Raw genomic sequence first — 19,931 nt, 5'->3', positions numbered from 1 at the left:
TGGAAAAAACAACTCCCTCCCTTCCTGCTTTGGCTTCCTGTTTTCAAATCTGTTCTTAGGGCTGCTTTTCAAATCTTTTAACGACCAGAAGAGTATTTGGTTCTTCAAGTAATGTGTTTATGAAGTACGGTTGCTATTTTTTTTTTCCAAATTCTGCCATCAGATTCCTAGGCTGTTGAAGAGAATTTATAATATGAAATATTAATGTGTTAATTAGAAAAGGATTTCATTCATACCATTTTTAGTCTGGTCTTATAGAAAAATTCAACATGCTTTTAAAATACTTCACTGTTAAATACAGTAATTGCTTAATATATTATATAGTGCATTGCAAGAAAAGTGTATCTGTTATTAGCTTTTACAGGAATACTCATTTATCATGTTATTCTTCTGTAAAAACTCATGGAATAAAGATCTTCATTCTGTGTTACGAGAAAAAGTTTTGGGACTGGGAAATAAGTGCATTGTTTGTCTGGAAAGCAAAACAAGAAATAATTGATGGCATGTCACCAACTTAAAAAAGTAACAGCAAAGCAAAACACAAAATTAAAAATAACCAGAAAACAGAATAAAAACTATACACAGAAATCATTACTCAAGAATATGCTATCTTCATTAGTGAGCAGAAAATTGTTATATGTAATAAGAAAAACAGAGTTGGTAATAGCAAAAGTATAACTTAAAGATAATTTTTAAAACCTGTCTCCACAAGTGTTATGATATATTTTCTATTTTTATTAGCCCACTCTTTTTCTATTTTATATGGTCTGTTTTATCATAGTAGATGGAAGTCCATTTTTAAAACCACATGTGCCAGGGAAAATACCATAATAATTCTTTCATATGTTTTCCTTCTCTGAAAAGAACCTAGCTGTTCTTTAGAAACTGGCATTCTTCCACATCTCTTACCAGAACATATTTCAATTTTTCTGAAATGTTTGATTATTTGCTAATGTATCCAAGAGCTTAGGCAGAAGTTTCTGCATCATCTTACCTCCATCTGCTATAGTTCTTGCCATGTTTGGCAAGATTTTTTAAATACTAATTTTAACTAACAGAAAATCACTGATCCTTCACCATACTATTGATATTTGGAAAATTTTATTTCAAAAGGAAACATTTTATTTCACATATTATACAGCCAACTTATTTTGCCTTCTAGTAATTTCTTCTCACTTTAGAAAAGGTGTTTGTTATCAAAATATGTCTCTCGAGCCTTTTGTATTCTCATTTCAGAAATCAGAAACTTACAAGTTGTTGATATTAATGGACTAGGCCGCTTTTTGGCTAGACGCCAGCAGGGTTAAATTTTTTTTCCTGCTAGGTCATTCATCCTCTTGCATAACATCTAGGATTTGTGATACTGAAGAACAGGTCTCTGTAAAGAAGTATATTCTCTGTCTCCATCATAACTGAATATTAGCATCATTAAAGTGGGGAAAAAAGCAGCCAGACTCCAGCTTGACACTGGGTCAAGTATTGTAGCTCATTTTCTGGAACTCTTCCCATCTAAGCAATTTTGTCTTTTTCTCACTACGAGGATTTGAAGATCACCATCTCAACTGATAAAAACCACTATGGGATGGAAATTTTGATCATTCAAAAATAAAAATATTTTGCTTTGACTACTGAAAAAGTATACCAGCTTTGAGTTCAAAAGTAAAATAACAAAGAATGAAAGATTTTCTTACTTTCTGGTGTTTTCTAAGTCTAATGCTCTCAAATTTCTTAAATTGGTAGCCAGTAGCACCTAAATGTATGGTGTTATTTTTCCAAGCAGCTTTTAGAAACACTATCTTCATGCCAGGGTCTGTATTTCACTATGTCACTAACGTCAGGATATCACTCAATGCTTATGAAATACTTCACCTTTCATCTAAAAATTCCTTATTTTAATTATCTTATTAACGTGTCATCTGTTTGAGGTAAATATAATTAGCAGAATTTGTTAGCCCTAAGTCACCCTCAGAACCCTTCTAAGAATAAGTCAGGCAGTCTCATGAGAGTATTAGTAAAAATAACAGTGCATCATCATGACAAATAAACTAGTGGATCAAACAAACATGCATTGGCTACACAGACAAGACTAAAATTTTAGATGTTTTCCTAATTAAAATTATTACACCCATACTATTTTTAAACAATGATATTATAAATGATGTCCTTACACATAATATTTAACAGTTGGATTTTTTAATGTGTGAAAATACTGTCATAAAAGGAAATCAAGTACATTATTTTAGAAATCAATCAGTTGAAGATATTGAATTATTACATTACAGGAGCTACCAATTGGTTCTACACAAATGTAAATATAGAATTATATTCATACCTTGATTACTCATTCAATTATAATATATTTAAAAGAAAAAGAAAAAGAATTGCCCGCTACGCAGTTTAGCTTTGCGGGTACCCCGAGTTAACCAAACTACAAGACTAAGAGGCCAAGTCTGTTCAAGACTTCTAATAATAACTATTAAGTTTTGGGTTTTCCCCCAAACCACCTTCAGGTTTGATAACTCACTGGGAAGACTCACAGAAGTCATTGAAACCTATTATACTCAGTTATGTTTATTTCAGGAAAAGGATACAAGTTAGAAGCAAACAAAGGAAAAGACAAAGTCTAGAAGAGCAAACATGGAGTTTCTGGTCACTTTCTTCCTGTGTACTCACAGACTATGTTACTTTCTCCCATCTACATTATATGAGTAAACACACAAAGCATTGCCACCCAGGCAAGCTCACCTGAATGCTGGTGACCAGAGTTTTAGTGAGGCTTTATTACACAGGCATGACTGATTGAGTCATTGCATCTTTGGTTGAACTCAATCTCGAATGCCCTCCCCATCCTATCCACAAGTCTGACTGATAGCATGTGGCCTCAGGGGCCTCAATCACCCTGTTAGCATAAGCCATCAGGTATAGTTCCAGATGCCTACCACGAATAACAAAGACATTCCTATCCATTGGGAAATTTCAAGGATTTCTAGGTTAGCCAGGGACAAAGGCCAGATCTCTCTTTGGGCAAAGCCAAATTCCTTATTATACCATGGGACAATAATGTTCCTTACTTGTACATGAATAGACAGTTATAGAAATTTGCCATTTGATTTATACCTAAATAAGCAAATTTTGCAAGAAAATAGTCAGTAAAACCACCTTTTTAAATAAAATAGTCACAGCTCTGTATACATTTATATCCTAGTTACACTATTAATTTAACTCAATATTAGAGGTTTTAAAATAAAAGTGCCACAGAACCATATGTGGAATGGATTATAAAATATATTCCCTCACTTTTCATTTATTTCCTAGACTCAGAACTAAGAATCTTGATTAATCATTAGGAAAGTGATATTTATTGATGTGATACAGAACCATCATGGTTCTCTTTATTTTATGAAAACAAAGGGAAGAAAGATTACTTTCAAAATCTATATACTCACAAACAACAGATAAGTGCAAAGAGGATACATAAATCTCACCTGCAGCTAGGCAATCAGGCAGTGCACACTGTTGTAAATATGAATTGTTTACAAGATCATACTTTCCATATGTATGATCTAATTTATTTTATATTTTTTTCCAAATGATTTGACTTACTGTGAGTTTACTTCAAACAATCCCAATATATCGAATCAGGTATAACAAATTAACTCCAATAGCATTTTTGGCATGAATTTAATATGTCTCACTTCCAGTATTTTGCATTATCTGAATGTTCCTGTCTTCCTGTTAGGGAAATCAACATGCAAATTCTGTCATAGACAGGAAACTAAAATTTATTGATGATCCATGGGAGTTTAATATTAAGTACATGAACACTAACACTTAAAATGTGTCGATAGTAAATGAGATACAGATTAGAAATCCTACTCAGACAGATTTAGTGTGTATGTGTGTGTATGTGCATGTATGTGCGTGTGTGCGTGTGTGTGTGTGTGTGTGTGTGTGTGTGTGTGTGTTTTAAGATAGAGAGAGTGAGAGAGGAAGAGAGGAAGAGGAGGGGAGAAGGAAATAGAATCTTAAGCAGGCTCTGTGCTCAGCACAAAGCTGGATTCAAGGCTCTGTCTCTTGTCTAGCCATTCACACTATGGCCTTCAGAAGCAATAGCTCTCCTATCTCCATGCTAACTCAGGATTTCATGTTCCTTGAAGTCAGGAATTTCATTTAATGATATGTGTGAATTCCTCATAATATTGAAATCTGGATGAGTACACAGTGGACATAGTTTGCAAAGATGTGTCACAGAAGATAGTTCTCATATTATTGCATTGCTTTATACCTGACTTCTTGAGTTCATGTAATTAGAGGTTAGAAGAATGCAGAAAATTTAAACAAGGATGAAAGACTTATAGGTATTGTAGAATCACAAAAGGAAAATCAGTACTATTTATTGTATATGAATTAAAAACTGTAATTGATATTAAACTTTACCTGTAGAAGAACCAGGAACTTAAAATACATCAGATATTATGTTTATTAATATTTCTTAAGAAGAGAGACAAAATGGGGAATAGATCATTTGCTATTAATTACCTCAAAATATTGATCATTAAAATAAAAATGTTTTACCACTTAGAAATGAGACAATTGAATTATAGAAATTCCACTGTATCTTTATAGCCATGAGTTAGATTGTGTAAATGATCACATTGAGCATTTGGAGATTTTTTTAAAATTACATTCATGTGATGATAATCACTTCTCTTTAGTATGGTGTCTAAAAACAAGCTACATGCCCACTAGAAGAAATCAGGCTGTTTCTTTTTACCTAGTAGGTGGATTTTTGTTGTATTCATCCGTGGCTGTCATTTTTCTTTATGATACATAGTCTAAATAAACACACATCCAGTGTTTGTGATTTTGGCATTTGTTTAGGTTTTGTCATTCAGAAAATATTGTAATAAAGAGAAAGGGTCAAAATATTAATCTTACAAAATTACTGATATTTTAACTTTTTTTTAAATTTAGTGTTTATTTATTTTTGAGAGAGAGAGAGAGAGACAGAGTGTGAGCAGGGAAGGGGCAGAGAGAGAGGGAGATGCAGAATCTTAAGCGGGCTCCAAGCTCCAAGCTGTCAGCACAGAGCCCGTTGCGGGACTCGAACCCACGAACCGTGAGATCATGACCTGAGCTGAAGTCGGACACTTAACCAACTGAGCCACTCAGACACCCCAACTGATATTTTAACTTTTAAATGTACTTGTTAAGTTAGTGTTATATATAAATAACTAGAATAATAGCACTTATTAGGAGAGTATTGTGTGAATTCTATATTATATAAAGCAAAAGAATAAAAATAGCTATGACAAAGAACTAAGAGGTGAACAAAATGTTTTTGCTTTGTATAAGAAGAGATGGTGATCCCTGACTTTGAGTAAATGTGAAAAGAAGTAAAGAAACAAAACAAATAACAAATATATAGAGGTGTACATAATGGGAGGCTATGAGAAAATCAGTCTGCTTCACCAGACCTAGTAGATGTCTTTAAATGTGTATTTTGAATATATGTTAGTCATGCAAACAATCTTAACTATATATTAAGAAAGCAAAATATTTAATATTTAATTCTCATAAGAATTATTAGGTAATTGTAGCAACAAAAGTTATAGAAATTAGAAAGAAAAAGACTGATGAAAAATTTTCAAACTTTAAAAGGGGGAAGAATAAATCTTGCTCATAAAATGGTGCTTTGTTTTATTGGACACATGAATCATTATAGGAATAGAAATTCAATTAGTCAATTATTGAATCACTTTGCTCTAGTTTTATTTTAATAATTAATTGTAAATTACATCTTTAAATGGATCAACGTAGAATCTTTTTTCTGAAACTCCCATCTTTTCCTTCCTTTTATCATTCCTTGCAGAGGGAGCATCATAAAGAATCAATAATGGCTGGAGCACATCTGATATGTTCCAATGCTGGTTTATTTATTTATTTATAAATATAAGAAAAATAGTTTGGAGTTCCTTTTCAATCTAAAAATTTATCAGTGAACATGCAAATGATGGTTTTGCTGTTTTATAGCATATATAGTTTAACTATAGTTTAACTATAGTTCTTAACACATTTCTACTATTATTTGTAAGATAAGTGATGTTCAAGCTACCAAAAGAGAAATTTCAGTTTTTATAAATAAATTATTGAAGCTACATTTTGTCTTTAAATAATATTGGCAAAAATTAAAATATCGTATATAGTTTCATAAGTCATTTGCATAAGTGAATTTTAATCGTACAATGTAATGGAGGAAAGTGACTTTGAAATTAATCCTTTGTACTCAGTCATCCAATACATGAATCTTTTCCTTCATATTCATATCAACTTGTCATTCAGTCATGTGTACTGTCATTAGTATAAAAAAAGCATAAAATTAACACCAGTTATGTGATTATCTTTCTCAACAATATTCAATGGCTCCAAACCATCTAAACAATATAATATAAATTATTTAAGATCTAACTATTTAATATAATATACCTTATCAACAAATCATCTCCTCTAGACAAATTACCTCCATTTCAAAGCAACTTTAACCTTTATTAACATTTTTACCTTTGTCTACATTTTCTTTGCTAGCATTTAATTTTTTGAGTATAATGAACACACTATGTTGCATTAGTTTCAGGTGTAGAGTATAGTGATTCAACATCTCTATACATTATGCTGTGCTCAAACATACAATGCTATTACAGTATCATTGATGATGTTCCCCATGGTGGGCCTCTTATTCCCATGACTCATTCATTCCATAACTGAAAACCTGTATCTCCCACTCCCCTTCACTCATTTTGCCCATCTTCCTACACTTTCCCTCTGACAACCATCAGCTTGTTCTCTGTATTTATAGGTCTGATTCTGCTTTTAGTTTGTTTATCCATTTGTTTTGTTTTTTAGATTCCACATTAAATTAAATCATATGGTATTTGTCTTTCTCAGTATGACTTTTTCACTTCTTGGTGACGTTTTTTTCTTCTGACACAAATTCTACACCTCCATGAAATCCTAGCTCAAATTTTAATCCTAAGCATAAGAGCTAGAAGCCAACTTTATCTTCCATAAATCTCTAGTTTTTGTTATTGTTATTACCTTGAGGGCCACTGGTGTTTAATAGTACGTTTAAATATATATCAAGTTTCTGTGTAAAATTTCAATAACATTGAAATTTGTCTTGTGCAATGAAAAAAAGAATACACTTTTAATTGATATAACTCATTAATCAGTTTGTTGTTATTTGTATTTAGTGGCATATAATGAGCTTTAGGGTATATTCATTTATTTTATTATTTAGAAAGAAAATGAATATGTAAATTTAATTTAATTTAATTTTTTAAATTATTTTTAAATTTTTATTTGTTTTTTAGAGAGAGAGCATGAGTGAGGGAGAGGGACAGAGAGAGAGAGAGAGAGAGAGAGAGAGAACCTTAAGCAGGCTCCACACTCAGTGCAGAACCCAACATTGGCTTGATCCCATGACCGTGAGATCATGACCTGAGCCAAAATTATGAGTCGGATGCTCAACCGACTGAGCCACCCAGGCACTCCTGAAATATGTAAACTTAAAAAAAATTTTAATATGTTTAAATGCTACAGTCTTTATTAATTGTATTTTCAAATAATTCAAGAGCTTAGTCATTATTTCTATTCAAAATATTTGAATTAACGATCTTGTTATGCTTTGAAACTCTCTGTTACAATCTGCTTCTTGGTGTCAGAATAATTCCTACACAATAATTTCATACAGAAAAAAATTAAAATAATTTTATTGTGTAATACATTTATAATTGTATATGCCACATTATTGAGCATATTTATGACAAGAGAGAATTTCTGTTTTGACTAAGTATTAAAACTGTCAGCTTATACATTTGTTGGCCTGATTATTGGAAGAATTTTCCACAGACTAGCCTCTTGCTCCATACATGACAAACCTTGTTTTTATTTCACTTCCCACATAGCTCTCTATGTGATACTGGGGACATAAAATATGCCCACCCGATTCTATGACTTCTGGCTTGTACCTGAAATCTGAGTTGATAGCATGTCACATAAAGTGATGCAGTGGGAAGTAGAAGATTTCCTGGAAAACTGTCACGCGTTAGGGCAGCTGGCAATAACTTAGCTATAAGAAAACAACGGTGAACCACACGAATACCTTTTTAAAGCCAAACTGAGAGTATTTCCAACTCAACTTCCCTTAGACAGATTTCAATAATTTCCAGTCACTCTGAGGGCACTAACACAGTGGCAAGTATGCCAGAGAGGAAGTGGTAGTGGAATGATCTTATCATTAAAGCACAGATGTTCCATAAACATGTGATCATGTGACCATATTGCTACATCCACCCTCACACCTCCCCCAGGCACTGAGACATGAGTTTATTGGTTCCCTTAAGTTTAAGAATCGTTCTATGCCTTGCGGTATTTCACGTTGTATTGATAAATCATCTTGTGGGCATTTTCTATCCCCAACCTGAGAGAAAAAAATTTCTCTTTAACTTCATTTACTTATTTATTATTTGTTTACACATTACCCTCAGCCTGCTTTTCTGTCTGTCCTTTTGTTTCTAGAGACATGACTTGACACTAAGTAACAAAGTTTTTGACATTTGGAGTCATTTTATAAATGTTTTTAATGTTTATTTATTTTTGACAGAGAGTGAGAGAGAGAGAGAGAGTGACAGAGCATGACCAGGGGAGGGGCAGAGAGAGAGGGAGACAAAGAATCTGAAGCAGGCTCTAGGCTCTGAGCTATCAACACAGAGCCTAATACAGGGCTCGAACCCACAAGCCATGAGATCATGACCTGCACCGAAGCTGGATGCTCAACTAGTGTCATTTTATAATAGCGTTACCTCTAAATTTAATTTTCAATATTAGTTGACATTCTGTAGTTTGAAATAATGCAGACCATCTTGTTTTCTGTATCTCGAATGATGGCCCCCTTAGTATTGCATTACACTCTATTTTGTCATCCATAGAAGACAGTGAGCAAATATCTTCAAATCAGTAAGGACTTGGAGCCCTTGTCAAACTCAGAATAATAAGGTAAATTTCAGAAATGGACTAGGGAATTGTCCAAACTTGGAAAAAAGGGGAAAAAATAAATTTTCATTATCTAACATTTTATTTGGGTCATGGAAAATAAAGATCACGAAAATATTTCTAGCATCAATTCTCATAGCTCTACAGACATAGAAGGTGCTCAGTGAATGTTTTGATTGTTAGTCTTGAAAAGTCCATCAGCAAAGACACAGAAACAGTAAACATTCTGTCTTCTATCACAAGGCAGCAAAGACCTTTTCTGCCCTCAAGCTGATGTGTTCTCTTCAGTGCTCCCTGGAGTGAGTCAGCATTAAGACTGATTAAGCCAGTTGTTAAAATTAAACTGCACTTGTCAAAATAAATGAACCAAGTACCAACAAAAGAACTTGAAAGATTTTTTTCCCCCTCATTCTCTTTGTTTTCTTTTTGTAGCTAATCATTAAAGGGTAACATTTGATAAGCCTCAGTGTATGTATCAATAATTAGTAATTAGACTGATGGTGATAAACTGAGAGTAGTCTTAATGTATTATATAAGAAAAGATAATAATATGCTATGTATTTTTCCATATAATGAACAAAGAAGAAATGCTTTCCATCAACCAAGATACTTTTGATATAAATTATTATCTTTGAAAAAAACTGAGTGTCTCAGAATAGACAAGAATATCTTGTTTTGGGGATGTGGCATATCATGGTGGAAAGCCTTCAGAATGGAAGCAACCTTGTCTACTCTAAAGTAAATACGATGGTCATCGATAGGAGCTTAAAGCAGTAGAAATGTGAAAATTTGTTTCAGGTTGCCTACTACCCTCAAACTCTATGAATTTGCCTAGTCATTTAAAATCTCTAAGTCACGGGGCGCCTGGGTGGCGCAGTCGGTTAAGCGTCCGACTTCAGCTCAGGTCACGATCTCGCGGTCCGTGAGTTCGAGACCCGCGTCGGGCTCTGGGCTGATGGCTCAGAGCCTGGAGCCTGTTTCCGATTCTGTGTCTCCCTCTCTCTCTGCCCCTCGCCCGTTCATGCTCTGTCTCTGTCCCAAAAATAAATAAACGTTGAAAAAAAAATTTTTTTTAAATAAATAAATAAATAAAATCTCTAGGTCACAATCTGTTCACTTATAAAATATGAGTAATAAACACTTTCAAAACGCAGAATTTAAAAATAGTGAATCCATTACTGATGTTTGATATTACTTTTAACTCATCCTTGTCCATCTGCTATATGAGAAGTACATTTACTGTTGCTGTTTCTGTGGAAAGCTTAGTCTGCCCTTGTGATTAATTACTATTTCATGTTTAGTGTTTTACCTTTAAACTTGACAGGGCAGTATGCAAAGTTTATGAGCCTCATCTGAGTTCTCTTATCTTTGAATTCTTTATACAATTTCTTTGGATATAGAAAGATGCTAATAAATAAATGTTCAGTATCTGAAGGTGTATTGGCCCACCAAATAGTAAATGTGACTCCATGTCTACTGATTCTCTGAAGAAAGGCATCATGGAAAAGTCAGGTGTTTTCTTTATTAAGAGTTCATTAAATGTTCTTTTAAAATTCATTTTGTTACTATTCTCTGAGAACTTAAATATTACTGGCTTTGCTTAGTTGCGAAGAAGAATCACTGCAAATCAATGGACAAGTGATTAGTTTTTCCAATTAGCAATTCAATAGTTAAAAAAAAATAAAATGATTTTTAATTTTTCCTCACTAAACAGTGTCCAAATCTGTATTTTCTCAAAACATTTCTCTCTTCACAAGCCACAGATATCACAGCTGGAATCCAGGAATATTTCATCACTTGTAATCTGCGTTTTTAGTTTTAAGATAATAGTTAACATTCAATAGTATTTCTATGTGCTGTTTCCTCTGCCTAAACACTTTACATACATCATATCACTTAATCTTTCCCAAAATTCTATTCAACAAATATTTGTTGAATACCCACTGGACAAGATACTATCTCAGACACTAGGACCATGATGAATAAACAACCAGTGAGAAAAGAATAAACAACCCACATAGTTATTTATTACATAGGAACCATTCTTTTTTTTTTTTTAATGTTTATTTATTTCTCGAGAGAGAGATTGACAGAGTGTGAGCAGGGGAAGGGCAGAGAGAGAGAGGAAGACAGAATCTGAAGCAGGCTCCAGGCTCCGAGCTGTCAGCACAAAGCTGTACGTGGGGCTCAAACCCACAAACCGTGAGATCATGACCTGAGCCGAAGTCAGATGCCTAACCAACTGAGCCACCCAGGCGCCCCAGAACCATTCTTATTTGTATTCTCCAGAGGAAGGAATAACAGAGATTAGGCATCCACATGTCTTGATCTGAAAGCTTGCACTTTATGACCTCTCGCCATGTAAACCTGGTAGACAGTAGAAATCCAAGTGATTTTTGTCGTTTTTACTAAATAATGTTATTCATTTTGTATTTTGAATTTTAGAACAGCCAATTTCACTTTGATATTATCCAGTCATTTTGGCCTCCTTAAAGGTGGAAATTGCCTTATTAGATTGTGATCTTCAAGGCTGGACGAAGTTCTGGTACATAGTAGATGTCAAAAATGTTTAGTGAATTTGGCTTTTATCCTTGGCGAGACCAAAAGCTTAGACAGTTGCCTTGTTCAACTAGATTCCTATAATCATCTTTTGTGCCCATGCTACATGTACCTTCCACTTTCCCCATGTGCTACTAGTTCAATCCCTCCTTCTTTGTTTCTTGGGTTCTTCAGATCTCTGTTTTTGTCTTTTTGACTACATTCACCACTACTTTTACATTTTCCTAATTTTCTTCCTTGTACTTCTGGCCACCACGTCTCTGATACATGACCTCATCTTGCTACACTCTCCACCCTAGACAATACATTCTCAAATATCAACAGGTGTTACAGAGAAGAACAAATATTTTAATTGTATTAAATGCCTCTCCAAAGAGTTGGGGGAAAAAAAGGTAAAGCCTGAACTCCATAGTACTTTACTCAATCTTCATCTGGTTCTTATCATATACTGTCTTTTTAGAAATATTTATTTATATGGGTCTCCTACTACCTCCTAGATTATAATATGACATTTAAAATGGGATTGTGGTGGATTTTTTGTTTGTTTGTTTGTTCTCTGTTTTATAGCATATAGCAAAGTATCTCATGCATAATAAGTTCTCAGTAAATGTTTACTAAATATTCCATTTTGTTCTTTAAAATTTTGATGTTTGTGACTCTAAGAAGGTTCACTTGAATGATCTACTTTCAAACATTAATCATTTTCTATTTTCTTATCTTGATAGATTTGTTTTTCTAAGTCTGTGAAGAGCTGGTGACTTTTCTAGTTTTTCTTTCCAACTAAAGTGATAGCTACACCATTATGTATTATTATTCATATTGTATGTTCATATATTAGATTATCCATAAGTTTCTACCAGCTCCAAAATGTTTTTAACATAGCTTGATTGTGATTTATTGCATCCTATGAGCTATGGCCATTTCTACAAGAAGGGAAAAAAAAGCTTTTCAGAGAAACAATGTTTATGTCTTATCAATTCCTCTGAATAAATGACAAGAAAACAAGTGAAATAGTGGATGAATTAAAGTAAATGTAAGAGATAGAATACATAAAACATTTGTTCCTATTTTAGTTCTATTTTCATGTGATTTAGATGGCCAATTAATCTATGGTAGACAAGTTAAATATCTATAAAATACCAAGCTGGCCAAACAAAATTATTTCTATCATCCTTAATGCTACAACCCATATTTTAGGATAAAGTATGTATAGAAAGTATCTCTAAACCCTTAACTCTAAAATTCTGAATTCTCGAATGCATTATTATAAACCATATGCAAAAGAGATGGCAAGAAAACTTCTGAGTCTGCCTTCTAAAGAATAGATGATCTGATTACGTATTTAAGATATCCAAGTAAGCGTGACAAGAAATATGTTGTTAATGTATTTATCAAATTATGACAAATAGAAACAACTAAGAATGAACAGATTTCTTGGCATTTAATAAATGAGTATAATTTTCTTGTTTCAAAATTTGGCTATGCTGCACCCAAATCCATGAAGATACGCTCAAAGATCCCTGTTGAAACTAGTCCAAATATTCACCTGACCATCTTTACTTTTCATCTGTCTATGACCTGCTTGTTTGATGAGCAGCCACAGTCCCTTCTGACCAACCATAAAGAATGTGCATCAGTCAAAAGTTAATCTGATTGACCAAACACAGTCAATAACAAGCCAGGATTCATTTATAAATTATTTCCTTTTACTATTTTATTTGCACATAAGTTTAGGAGCATATTAGTCATGAACTCTGAACCATCTTACTTGCTCTGACTTCAGTTCATTTTTTGAACTCTATCATGCTACTTTGTGATGTCTGAGCTGTGGTATGACTCAGTAGTTATCTCAGTGAATTTGGTTGAAGTGTCTAATGATTTCAATTATTAGTTTTATCATCTGTTACTTGAGGAGAAATGAATAAGCCTATTCCAATATCCCTTTCAGCTCTAGATTTCTATGATTTAATTACCATTCTTCAATCATGACTTAGTCTCAAGAGCTACTCAATAAAAGAAAAAGAAAGGCTAAACTAAAGAAAGTTCTAGGCTATGTGTCTATTAAATGTTAAGGAAATACAACTCTTATTCTTAGTTATTTTAACTCAACTTGCTTGACCTAGCAATATCATTTTTCCAGAATAGTTATTCAGTTAACTGACTACCCAGTTTTTCACATGGTGTTACATATAGATTCTATACTATTAAATTTTCACAAAGCTTTCAAAGCTTTTGTAGGTATATTGACACAGTTTTTAGCACCCAGATGCTGTACTAACTCCCCCATATATCGTGATGAAGGAAGGGCAATTGATTTTTATGATTATGTGTTTAAGAATTGATTCAAGGGGCGCCTGGGTGGCGCAGTCGGTTAAGCATCCGACTTCAGCCAGGTCACGATCTCGCGGTCCGTGAGTTCGAGCCCCGCGTCAGGCTCTGGGCGGATGGCTCGGAGCCTGGAGCCTGTTTCCGATTCTGTGTCTCCCTCTCTCTGTGACCCTCCCCCGTTCATGCTCTGTCTCTCTCTGTCCCAAAAATAAATTAAAACGTTGAAAAAAAAAATTAAAAAAAAAAAAAAAAGAATTGATTCAAGGCTGGCCTTTGTTGTTCTCTTGTTCCAAAATGTTTGAGGAAGGCAAAACTTTCTGGCAAACTAAGAAAACAGGTGGCCTCTAAAGGCTTTTACTACTCCATCGTTCTATGAATAACTGTCTAGAAATGGGAAACCCTGCCCCATTTTCACCGTGATTCTAAAACAGTAGGTGTGATGATTTCAGAAAATCACGTGGTAAATCTAAGGTTAAACAGTCCTCAATGTCTTTCACATGGCTACCTGGGAAACAAAACTGAAAGCAGGGAGTCAAGTAGGTCAAATAAATTAAGCTAAGTCTATAAAAAGAGAGTTAAGCTTCCAGTTCTCCAAGTGAAATCTAATTTGAATAAGTGTAATAGGTAGGAAAATCAAAAAGGAAGAAAAGAAAATAGCAAAATAAAATCACTTCATGTTGAAATTGTTGTTCTCAAGATAGTATACAATGTGTCATATACCTAACCCTAAGTAAAAAGAATGTGTGGGTATATATTTTATAGGACTTGAACCATAGGAAGAGTGTGTTTGAGTCACCCACACTTTAGTCACAGAAGACAGCACTGCTCAAATCAGTGAGATAGAGCTCCTTCTCTTGAATCTCATCTATACACCAAGGATCTCACAGGGGCTAAGCCATATCTTTGGCTTAACTTAATGATATACGATACCATGTTTTTCTTATGTATACACACTTTTGCCCCAAGCAGTAGTGTTCCCAGATAAGAAAATAGGCCCAGCTTCATGCGCAGCAAACTCCCAGCCATATGAGAAAGTTTCCCTGTGAAGAAATATAACTTGGTGAATCTATGGAACTTAGAACTAGGTGCCTTTTTATCTGGCAGACATCACTGCCATTATTTCTCCTTGATGCTTATTTTTCCTATTTTAATTTCACAAGAGAAGGTCAGGAAATGTGTTTCAAGAAAAAAAAGAAAGAAAGAAAAAATCTGTTTCCACTCTTTGCAAAAATTCCTAAATTTTGTGATCTCTCTTTTAGTCTCTCTTTTTTAATTTTTTTTTAACGTTTATTTATTTTTGAGACAGAGAGAGACAGAGCATGAACGGGGGAGGGGCAGAGAGGGAGGGAGACACAGAATCGGAAACAGGCTCCAGGCTCTGAGCCATCAGCCCAGAGCCCGACGCGGGGCTCGAACTCACGGACCGCGAGATCGTGACCTGAGCTGAAGTCAGATGCTTAACTGACTGCGCCACCCAGGCGCCCTAGTCTCTCTTTTTTTAAATGTATATTTATTTATTTTGGGGAGAGAGAGAGAGAGAGAGAGAGAGAGCACACGCATGAGCAGGGGAGGGGCATGGTGGGAGGGAGAGACAGAGAATCCCAGGCAGATTCCACAGTCAGTGCAAAGCCTGACTTGAACCCACGAACCATGATATCATGACTTGAGCAGAAATCAAGAGTCAGACACTTAACCGACTGAGGCACCCAGGCAATCCATCTCTCTTTAGTTGCTAAAAGATATACTGTGAAATTGGATTTCTTCATGAATACCAAGTACACCTAAAAGGCTCCCTTTTCTTCTTAAACCTTCTACTAAATTGACCACCATCTCTGTAGGAATCTAGTGATGGTTTTGCTCACTGGTGCTTTTCAGGAAACTGCATGCTCTCTCTCTGTCTCTGTCTCTGTCTCTGTCTCTCTCTCTCTCACACACACACCTACACACACACACACACGCACGTGCACACACACACTTGCACACATACACATATGGAAACTTCTTGGGAATTTCAATTTCAAGGTTCTACCATTTCCTCCCTCACCCTTTCACCTCTATACCCTGGCTTCATCAATGACTGTCACCTGTTTTAGTCCCTTTTGTACCATGATTGTGAATACTTGAAATTTGACTGACTTGGAAAATTAACTTTGCTTATGGAGATACAGATGAAGAATGCTAATGCACTTTTGACATTTTTGATTATCTTTCAAACTGAGTCTATGACCCTTTCACACAGTAGGGAACTGCTGTCAACAGTGCAATGATTAGTTCAAGAATCCCGAATCCCAAGATAAATTTTGGTATGAATTTCTTCACAGAAAGAATGATGGTTACATATTATACGTAGATTGAAGACTAAGGTTACTAAAATTCATACACATACTAAGCCAGACTGAGAAACTAATTACAGTTCTAACATTATTTCAGTTTCATGATACGTTCTCATTTAGAAGTTAAGATCAAAACTGTTTCTTCATTTTGCAATGTTTTCACAAATTGGAGCCAACCTGGGCTGAATGCAGGCCTTATGCCTAAATGCAGTCACTGCCAACCTACTTAGTATGATTATTCTTTTTCTTTTCTTTCTCTGCATGCAATAAAACTCATCCCTTTCCAGGTTCTGTTCTAAAATTTTGACATTACAATTACGTCACCACCATCACAATCATGATGTAGGCGAGCTCTATCATTTCGTGAAATTCCTCTTTCACATTTTGTCGTCCATCCTGATGTTGGCAACCATTAATTTCTTTTCTGTCCCTATAATTTTATCTTGTTCAGAGTGTTATATACTACAGCATATGATTCTGCCTTTTGGGTCTGGCTTCTTTTACTTAACATAATGCATCCTTATTGTTATGTTTATGAATAGTTTATTCATCTTTAGTGCTGAATTGTATTTCATTGTATCAGACAGAGTTTGTTCATCTGTTCACCACTGAAGAATATTTAGGTTATCTTCAGTTTGGGGACATTATGAATAAAGGTACTATAAACATTTGTGAACATTTTTGAATGAACACATTTTTTTGTTTCTCTTGGGTTAGGATTGCTTAGCTCATTTAGTAAGCATATGTTCAACTTTGTAAGCACATGCCAAAATATTTTCCAAAATTATTTTAATACATTGCATTCTTTCCAGCAATGGATGAGAGTTATAGTTGCTCTGAATGTGAAAGAACTTGATACAGTCAGTCTTTTTTGGAGTAATATCTCATCATAGTTTTAATTTGCATTTTTCCTAATGATTAATGATGCCATCTTCTCATGTACTCAGTAGCCATCCATGTATCTTTCATATCTCTCTTCCTTGGTGAAGTGTCTGTTCAAATCTTTGCTCACTTTTGGAAGTGTTTTGTTTATTTTTTATTACTGAATTTTAAAAGCTATTTATATATTCTAGTTACAAGCTCTTGGTGAGATATATATAATGGAAATATTTTCTCAAGTCTCCATGGCTTGTCTATCAGTCTTTGAACAGTGTCTTTCACATAGTGGAGGTTTTTAATTTTGATGAAATTAAATTGATCATTTTTGAAAAAATATATCATGCTGTTGGCTTTTTATCTATCTTGTAGCTATCCTTAATCTAAGATTACAATGATTTTTATGCTAAGAGATTTATGTGAGAATTGGAGTGAAAAATTATGCAAGCAAATATTCTGATAATAGAAATCATCTAAAAGCAGTTCAAACAAATAATTGGTACAATCAGAAAGGTTGCCTCTAAGATTGCTGGTGGCCCGTAACATATTCTTCAGGGTAAATAGTGTAGCCTCCTCTCTTTCACTGTGAAATAGTCAATATATACAATTTATAATCCACAGCACACTTTCTTGAAGCAAATCTAATCAAACTTTAATGTTTTTCAAAGCCTCCATTTGTAATTTAAAAAAAATTTGCATGTGTCTCCATGCATATTTTCTTTAAAGAGCTATTATATTCGATCCCTATTTTACTCACTTGTTACAAAGATCATTTTTATTACACCATCTTGATAGTATTCACAGGTTTTTATCATTGGACCATACTATTTGAGATTATATTAGTATACCTCAAAAATATGCATTTATTGAGCACCTAACATAATCAAGACACTCTACTACCCTTGTAGTGAAACTATGTATTAGCTTGGGAATTTTTGGAAGGAGCTACAATTTGGGGAACTAAAACAACTAGAAATATGTGATGAACAAAAGGTTCTCCGGCGGGAAATGTGATATAAATAACAGTAGGGGTAATAATGACTAGTGAATCATAATTATAACATATTAGATATGAATAAGAAGAATGAGAGATGTCACTTGTTAATATGCTTTGGAATTGAAGAGAAATCATTATCAAATTCTCAATTAGTTAGATAAGTGTATCTCATAAGTATATTTTTGATGAGTGTATTTCTCATAATTGTTTTTTGGGAAGCTTTATTATCAAAACATTTTGATATACTGGAGGGAATTGTGTATCAAAAAAAGATTAAAGGGCACTATAATGTGATATTTGAATATACAGTTCAAAAACTAAATGCAGCTAAATGAGTAACATAGATGCTTAGATGAAAGATTAAGATATCAAAGAGAAGAGGGGTATTCTTTTTGTCACCAGAGGACTGCATAATCAGCATATATAATCCACCGATAATTCTGGGTATAATGAAAACTCAAAAATTTTGACTTTGTGTAACAAAATGTAATTAGAACAAAATGATGCTTTACTTGAGCTCTATACACTTAATTTATCAAAAAAGATTTCCCCCCCCCCTAATCCTAAGGCTTTATCAACGCCTGGTGACTTATTTAAGCTTCTTGTGAAAAGTGAATTTAAATTTTTCTTTTCCTAATGGGCAATCAATTTTCATTCTTAAAGAATAAACTAATTTAAATGCCCTTAGTCCTGAAATTCTGATTAAGAATTACCAAATTGAGTGTGTGCTTGGTAGAGTTCAAAGACACTTTTCCCTAGAATTACAAAATAGTTGCTCAATATTACTGAGATTTTCAGGAATGTTGGAAATCAGAAGTGTTTGGGAAGGAGAACTACAAAGAAAGGAAAGTACAGAACTTGTCACGTGTTCCCATATGGGACAATATTTCTGTTTCTGTATGATGGTATGTTAGGAGCTTTGACATTTAAATTTACAAAGAGGACAGAAAAGCTCTTAATTAAAATACAGAAAAAACAAATTTGTGCATTATGTTTATTTCTGACTAGAAAACCTATATTTTATCCATTCATAGGATATTATTAACTAAAGATTGTTGAATGCATACTGTGTACCAAGTGTTAAATGAATATACCATTGAATCTGCGCTTTTTAAAGCAACATTTTATATTTATTTAACTTTTTTTTAAGACAGATTGCATTCACTTTTTAATATTTATCGAGTATTTGGACATTTCTCAGGAAATACAGAAAGCCTGTGGGGTTTATTTTTAATGTTTATTTATTTGGAGGGGACATAAGCAAGGGAGGGGTACAGAGAGCGGAGGGAGAGAGAGAATGACAAGCAGGCTCCACACTCAGCATAGAGCCAGATGTGGGGCTCAATCTCATGACGGTGAGATCATGACCTAAGCCAAAATCCAGAGTCGGATGCTCAACTGACTGAGCCACCGACTGAGGCACCCGGGCATCTCAGAAAGCCTGTTGTTTGTGTTTTGTCTCATTTTTTAATTTTATCCCTGTCTGTGGATTTCCCACACTGCTTGTGATGCACCAGATATATCTTAAGGATATTTGAAGAAAATGACCCATTCTGGAAAATTGCCCCTAAAATTTGTGTATAATTACAGTCAATCAATTTCAGAATATTTATAACTATTTTATTGCAATAATTGTAAAGTAAATTATAATTTCAATATTATTATGTTTTAGAGTAGTGATATTCAGGCAATTAGATTTGATTTGAACCAATAAAATACAGGTTGAATCAAAATGAAACAAAAAAGAATAATATTTTCAATTCAATCTGTTGTTTCTATTACTGTTC

This window comes from Lynx rufus, unplaced genomic scaffold (assembly GCF_022079265.1).
Source record: "Lynx rufus isolate CCGP_SWC_20201006 ecotype Redwood Valley unplaced genomic scaffold, mLynRuf1.p SCAF_1, whole genome shotgun sequence".
Classification (NCBI taxonomy): Eukaryota; Metazoa; Chordata; class Mammalia; order Carnivora; family Felidae; genus Lynx; species Lynx rufus.
The sequence above is the reverse complement of the archived record's forward strand: the minus strand, read 5'-3'. Positions refer to the sequence as shown.